Raw genomic sequence first — 6,421 nt, forward strand, 5'->3', positions numbered from 1 at the left:
AATGCAGATCTTTATGATCTACTTCCATTTAATCTCTATGATTTTTTTTTCTTTTTTTTTTTTTTTTTTTTGAGATGGAGTCTCAAATAGGAACATTTGTGGAGTACATTGTGGAGGTAGGAGACAGGTACACAGGCTGGAGTGCAATGGCGCCATCTCGGCTCACTGCAACCTCTGCCCTCTGGGTTCAAGCGATTCTCCCACCTCAGCCTCCTGAGTAGCTGGGATTACAGGCATTTACCACCACACCTGACTAATTTTTGTATTTTTTTAGTAAAGATGGGGTTTCACCATATTGGTCAGGCTAGTCTCAAACTCCTGATCTCAGGTAATCCAACCGCCTTGGCCTCCCAGAGTTCTGGGATTAAAGGGGTAAGCCACCTTGCCCGGCCTCTATCATTTTCTTAATGACATTTTTTCTCAGCAAACTTTATTGTAAGAATACCGTATATAATATATATAACATACAAAATATGTGTCGATCAACTGTTCGTATTATCCATAAAATTTCTGGTCAATAGCAGGCTATTAGTAGTTAAGTTTGGGGGAGATCAGATTTTCCACTACACAGGGGGTCAGCACCCCAATCCCCTAGTTGTTCAAGGTCAACTGCACTTTTGAAGAGGGTCTGTAAATGCACAGAACATTGGTGGGGCTGAGAAGAGTCAGGGCAAATTTTTCAGTATCTTTGCACCATGCCCAGCCAGGCCTACTCTCCCACCATTGCCAGTGAAGATGCGAGACCTGATCATTTAGGCCTAAAAGTGCAGCTCACAGGCATCATCTGGCACTGACAAAAAGAGTCATGGTCTGGAGTGGTGGCCCACACATGTAATACCAGAGGTTTGGGAGGCTGAGGTGGGAGGATTGCTTGAGGCCAGGAGTTCAAGACCAGCCTGGGTAACATAACGAGATTCCTGTCCATACAAAAAGTTTACAAATTAGCCAGCTGTGGTAGTATGTGCCTGTAGTCCCACCTACTCAGGAGGCTGAGGTGGAAGGATCACATGAGCTCAAGAGTTAAGAGGTTAGAGAGGGCTATGATCCTGCCACTGCACTCCAGCCTGGGCCACAGAGCGAAGTCCTGTCTCAATAAATAAATACATAAATAGACTCTGGGGTACCGCCCCAAACCTAAGGGATCAGAATCTGCCTGTTAACAAGATGCCTAGATGATTCGGATGCATAATGAAGTGTGAAGCAATGATGTGGAGGACATTAGAAATGGCTCTTCACCTACAGGCCTCTTTCAGTCACAAACTTGCTTCCAAGGCCCTGTAAGAGAGGTCAGAGATTTAAAAGATTGAGTAAAATGTACAGTCCTTAAAATACTAAAATCCGACCAGTCATGGTGCCTCACGCCTGTAATCCCAGCACTTTGGGAGGCCGAGGTGGATGGATCATTTGAGGTCAGGAGATCGAGACCAGCCTGGCCAACACGGTGAAACCCTGCCTCTACTAAAAATACAAAAATTAGCCAGGCGTGGTGGTGGGCGCCTGTAATCCCAGCTACTTGGGACACTGAGGCAGTAGAATCGCTTAAACCTGGGAGGTGGAGGCTGCAGTGAGCTGAGATCACGCCACTGCATTCCAGCCTGGGCAACAGAGCGAGACTCCATCTCAAAAACAAACAAACAAACAACAACAACAAAAAAACCTAAATCCAACAGGAACAGAGAAATCCATTGAAAACAGGCAACTCCATAGCACTCTAGTGTGGTTTGGACTTTCCTTTTCAGGCCAGATGCCATCCTGTGACCAAGTCCCAAGAATCCCTATGACAGGTGGAGTTCTGCAAAATCTGACAGGATGTAGATTTCCAATATTTCCAGCCACTCCTGAATCAGAAAAGTATAAAAGGCAGAAAAGATTTAATATTTTGAACTTGCCTGATTATGAGGCAAGCTAATCTCCCTCCATCCCTTGCTGGAAAAGGGGAACTAGGGTGGGGTGGTGTACGAAGATGTGGCTAGTCCTGCTGCTTCAAAGAGGCAACTTTGCAGCTGAGGTTTTCTAATGAGCAGCCTGGTGGCAAAATCACAATAAAAAATTAGCAAGAGAAAATTTTCAGGTATCAGTTCCAATTAGGGAGTAACAGACAAAGAATAAAAAGAAAGCATCTTATGGAAAAACAGTTCCAACACTGAAGCTGGTGAGGGAATATTGACATGTCCTTATTTTTCCCAAGTGCCACGTCATCCCATGTGTCACATTGACACCAATGAGGATTTCTTGTTACATAATCCCTTTGCCAACACCAGGAACTAGTCCTGCCCTTTGATCTAAACAGATGTGATCTCAAGAGTTACCCTCCTTACAAATCTCCAGTTAGGCTGCTCAAAATAAGATTTTTGAAAGGGGAGAGAAGAGAAAAGTACACATCAACACAGAATGAGTAAGCTCAAAACAAAACAAACAAAAAAAAAGAGCAAATTCTACAATGTGCATCCTATGAATAGACACTGCCAATATGTGATGTATATAAAGCATTCTACACCCTTCACAGGTTTTACGTAATCTGCAGATTTTGCCAATCATGTTCATATTTATAGCCACATGCAACTCTTCGTGACACAAAAGCTAAAACAAAGGCCAAAACTTCTATCCTGTAGAATCTGAATTCTGTTGCTTTCTACCTTCTGTCTATACACACATGCATATACACACACACGCACACACACACAAACCATCACCATAATACAGCCCTCCTGTGCCCATCACAACCACGTAACACCATGTTGTTATTCAATGAAGACCTCTGCGCAAAGGTCTCAGCCACCGAGAATTAAAGCAAGCCTCACTCCCACATCGGATTGTCCTTGTCATATGGAGAGAAGATGTGCAACTTGGCTTCTGAATTGGAAATGCTCAGGGAAAAAAAAAAAAGACTTCAGGATCTCAGCAAAACTCCAAAGTCACCACCTCACCCGTTCAATACAATCATAAAATAACACACGTGTGTACACTTTCATGCCCCCATATGCTTCCTAGGTCTTCAAAGGATATTTTTCTCTATTTTTATTGAACTTTGAATCCAGCCCTGCAACAATGAAACTCTGGGGCTGTTCCAATCTGCTTTATATTTGAGCTGGCTCTGGGCAAGACGAGTAAATTGTAGTTCAGTTCCATCCTGCTATAAAAATCAGCAAACCTGAGCTCTGTTTTCTTCTTGTCATGGGCAGGTTGTTCAGAGTCAGGACTCAGTTCAAATAACTTGAGATATTTTGCCTCTTCAGAAAAAGTTGTGGGGGACACAGAGGGAAAAAATCCTTTAAATCAGTCATAAGCCCTCTACAAGGGAAGGCACTGAGAGGAAGGGAGTGTTTGGCTCACTGCCATTTTGCAAACGTGTTTTCAAAACCAATTACGATGCAGTGATCAAGCAGTATATCTGTTCCTGCACCAAAATCCTTAGACCAGTCAGTGGGGTGGGGTTTTCTTGGACTCCCTGGTTCTTGGGAATGGGGGAACAGTTCTCTGTAGAAGCCTCTTGATATAAGAAAGGATTTCTTTCTCAAAAGGACATCTTTTATTCCTCCATCTGTTTCCTCTCACAGTACAATTTGGGGTCAACTCAGGTCTTAGAACATTTCGAGGGATAATTTGGCACTTTCTTTCCATAAATGTGAAAATGTCGACTGCAAAGGGCTTACTTTTCCTGCCTCTTTCACCACAGAGAAGTACAGGGTGAAGGGAACACTCCCCAACTTGCCTCTATCTGAGAATGTTATCAATAGACAGGGGGGTGAATGACTTTTGAAGGGCAAAAAAAGGACACCCCCAAAGAAAACACTGGTGATTGAATTTGTTTTCAAAAACTACAAATCCCTGTATCTGCTTAAAGCAAATGAGGCGCTAATGCTGCAAAGACCATTGTTCCTCTCAGGCAGACTCTCCCCAAGTGGAAGAAGACTGGACAGCCTTTGACATAGCCACTGTGTCTCTTCAAATGGTGAGGTTTGTCTCCTTAAATTCAAACTACTGGGACGCAGCATGGGGTTAGTGGACACTCAGTGACAAATGGCTTAAAACTTTTATAGAAATCCAAGAAAAAAGGAGGAGAAAGCAAAAACAAAGAAACTTTTTTTTTTTTTTTGAGATACTGTTTCACTCTGTCACCCAGGCTGGAGTGCAGTGGTGCAATCTCGGCTCACTGCAACCTCCCCCTCCCAGGGTCAAGCGATTCTCGTGCCTCAGCCTCCACAGTAGCTGGGATTACAGGCCTGCACTACCACACCCAGCTAATTTTTGTATTTTTAGTAGAGACAGGGTTTCGCCATGTTGGCCAGGCTGGTCTGGAATGCCTACCTGGCCTCAAGTAATCTGCCCACTTTGGACTCCCAAAGTGCTAGGATTACAGGCATAAGCCACTACACCCAGCCAACAAAGAGATTTTTAATTCTGCTACTGAAAGACTAAACTGTCACTGCTCCTAAGCTTCTTGCCCTTTTCAGTGGGGTGAGTTCCCTGAATGTAGAGGTAATCAAGTTGATGGTGTGATGGCTGCCACAGAGTACAAGACACACAATCTCTATCACCACCATGTCAGGTGCCCTGGCTATTCCCCCAGCATCAGGGATCCTCTCCTCCTCCCCCTCTGCATAACCCAAGAGTACAGGAAGCAACACCCATTTCCAGTATAATCCAGTATTCTGTTTTCAAATATAGTGCTACAGAGAAATTGAAAATAAAATCATTTACAATAAAATGACCCTTGTGAAAGAATAACTAATTTTGTACAATGCTCTGTACCACCAGGGAAAGAAGAAGGGGAAATGAATACAAAAGAGAAATAAGAATTTGTTCAATGCATAAGTAAGTTTTTCAGATGATATCAAGATAAATATCTTGATAAAATAAAGATTAAATTTTTAAAATTAAAATGATATGAAAATTTTTCTAAAAAATGAATACCAGGGCAGACGCGCTCATGCTTGTAATCCCAGCACTTTGGGAGGCCAAGGCAGAAGGATTGCTTGAGGCCAGGAGTTCGAAACCAGCCTGGCCAACACGGTGAAAATCCATCTCTAGTAAAATTACTAAAATTAGCTGGGCGTGGTGGTGCCCACCTGTAATCCCAGCTACTTGGGGGGCTGAGGCATGAGAATTGCTTGAACTTGGGAGGCAGAGGTTGCAGTGAGCAGAGATCGCACCACTACACTCCAGCCTGGGCAACAGAGTTAGACTGCTCAGAAAAAAAAATTAATACTAGATATCATAATTAGATGTAACAGTTATTAAATAATTTAAAAAGTTTTAAGTGAAATTTTTTAATTCTGGTAGTTGTTGTGGTTGGGTTTTTTGTTTGTTTGTTTTGGTTTTGGCCAATGCATTCTTATAGAACAGTAGAGCCTTGCTCTAGATTTCTTAGAAAGTACTTCTGTCTCTCTTCCCATTCAGCCCCCAGGACTATCGCACTCCTCACCAGGGAGGGAGCATCACAAGGAAGGGAGCTGATATGGTGAGGCTGGACCTGACCAGGAAGGAGCAGCTGCTGGGAAGCTGGATGCTAAGACCCTCCCAGCCTACCAGGATGCTATGGGCCAAATGTTTGTGTCCTCCCACAATTCCTACATCGAAGCATTAACCCCCCCAATGGCATTTGGAGGTGGGGCTTGAAGAGGTAATTCATTTTAGATGAGGCTGTAAGGGTGGGATCCTCCAGATGGGATCAGTGTCTGCTGTGGACTGAATGTTGGTATTCCCCCAGAATTTATATGTTGAAACTTAACCTTCAAGGTGATGGTATTAGAACGTAGGGGCTTTGGGAGGTGATTGGGTCAGAGGGATGGAGCCTTCACAAATGGGATTAGTGCCTTTATAAAAGAGGCTGTAGGGAAACTGCTTCCCCCTTACACGAGGACGCAATAAGAAGGCACCATCCTTCTCCGAGGAAACACCAAATGGCGGATGATGCCAGTGCAGCGTGGGGGTCCGGAGGCCCTGGTGGCCCTGGGATGGGGAACCATGGTGGCTTCCGCGGAGGTTTTGGCAGTGACATCCGGGGCTGGGGTCGGGGCCAAGGCTGCGGAGCTCGTGGAGGCAAGGCCGAGGATAAGGAGTGGATGCCCGTCACCAAGCTGGGCCGCTTGGTCAAGGACATGAAGATCAAGTCCCTGGAGGAGATCTACCTCTTCTCTCTGCCCAGTAAGGAATCTGAGATCGTTGATTTTTTCTTGGGGGCCTCTCTCAAAGACGAGGTTTTGAAGAGTATGCCGGTGCAGAAGCAGACCTGTGCTGGCCAGTGCACCAGGTTCAAGGCGTTTGTTGCTATCGGGGACTACAATGGCCACGTCGGCCTGGGTGTTAAGTGCCCCAAGGAGGTGGCCACCGCCATCCATGGGGCCATCATCCTGGCCAAACTCTCCATTGTCCCGGTGCGCAGAGGCTACTGGGGGAACAAGATCGGCAAGCCCCACAC

The 6,421-nt window shown here is 44.9% G+C and overlaps 1 pseudogene across 1 annotated transcript in view; it reads left to right on the top strand.

The window, feature by feature from the left end:
* The first annotated feature begins 5,867 nt into the window (after window positions 1-5,867).
* LOC105526811 overlaps window positions 5,868-6,421 on the top strand; it is a 9,816-nt pseudogene continuing 9,262 nt past the window's right edge. Inside the window, exon 1 of the transcript XR_001004149.1 lies at window positions 5,868-6,421. The product of XR_001004149.1 is annotated as a 40S ribosomal protein S2 pseudogene (transcript).

Source organism: Colobus angolensis, unplaced genomic scaffold (genome assembly GCF_000951035.1).
Source record: "Colobus angolensis palliatus isolate OR3802 unplaced genomic scaffold, Cang.pa_1.0 Scaffold6, whole genome shotgun sequence".
NCBI classification, from domain to species: Eukaryota; Metazoa; Chordata; class Mammalia; order Primates; family Cercopithecidae; genus Colobus; species Colobus angolensis.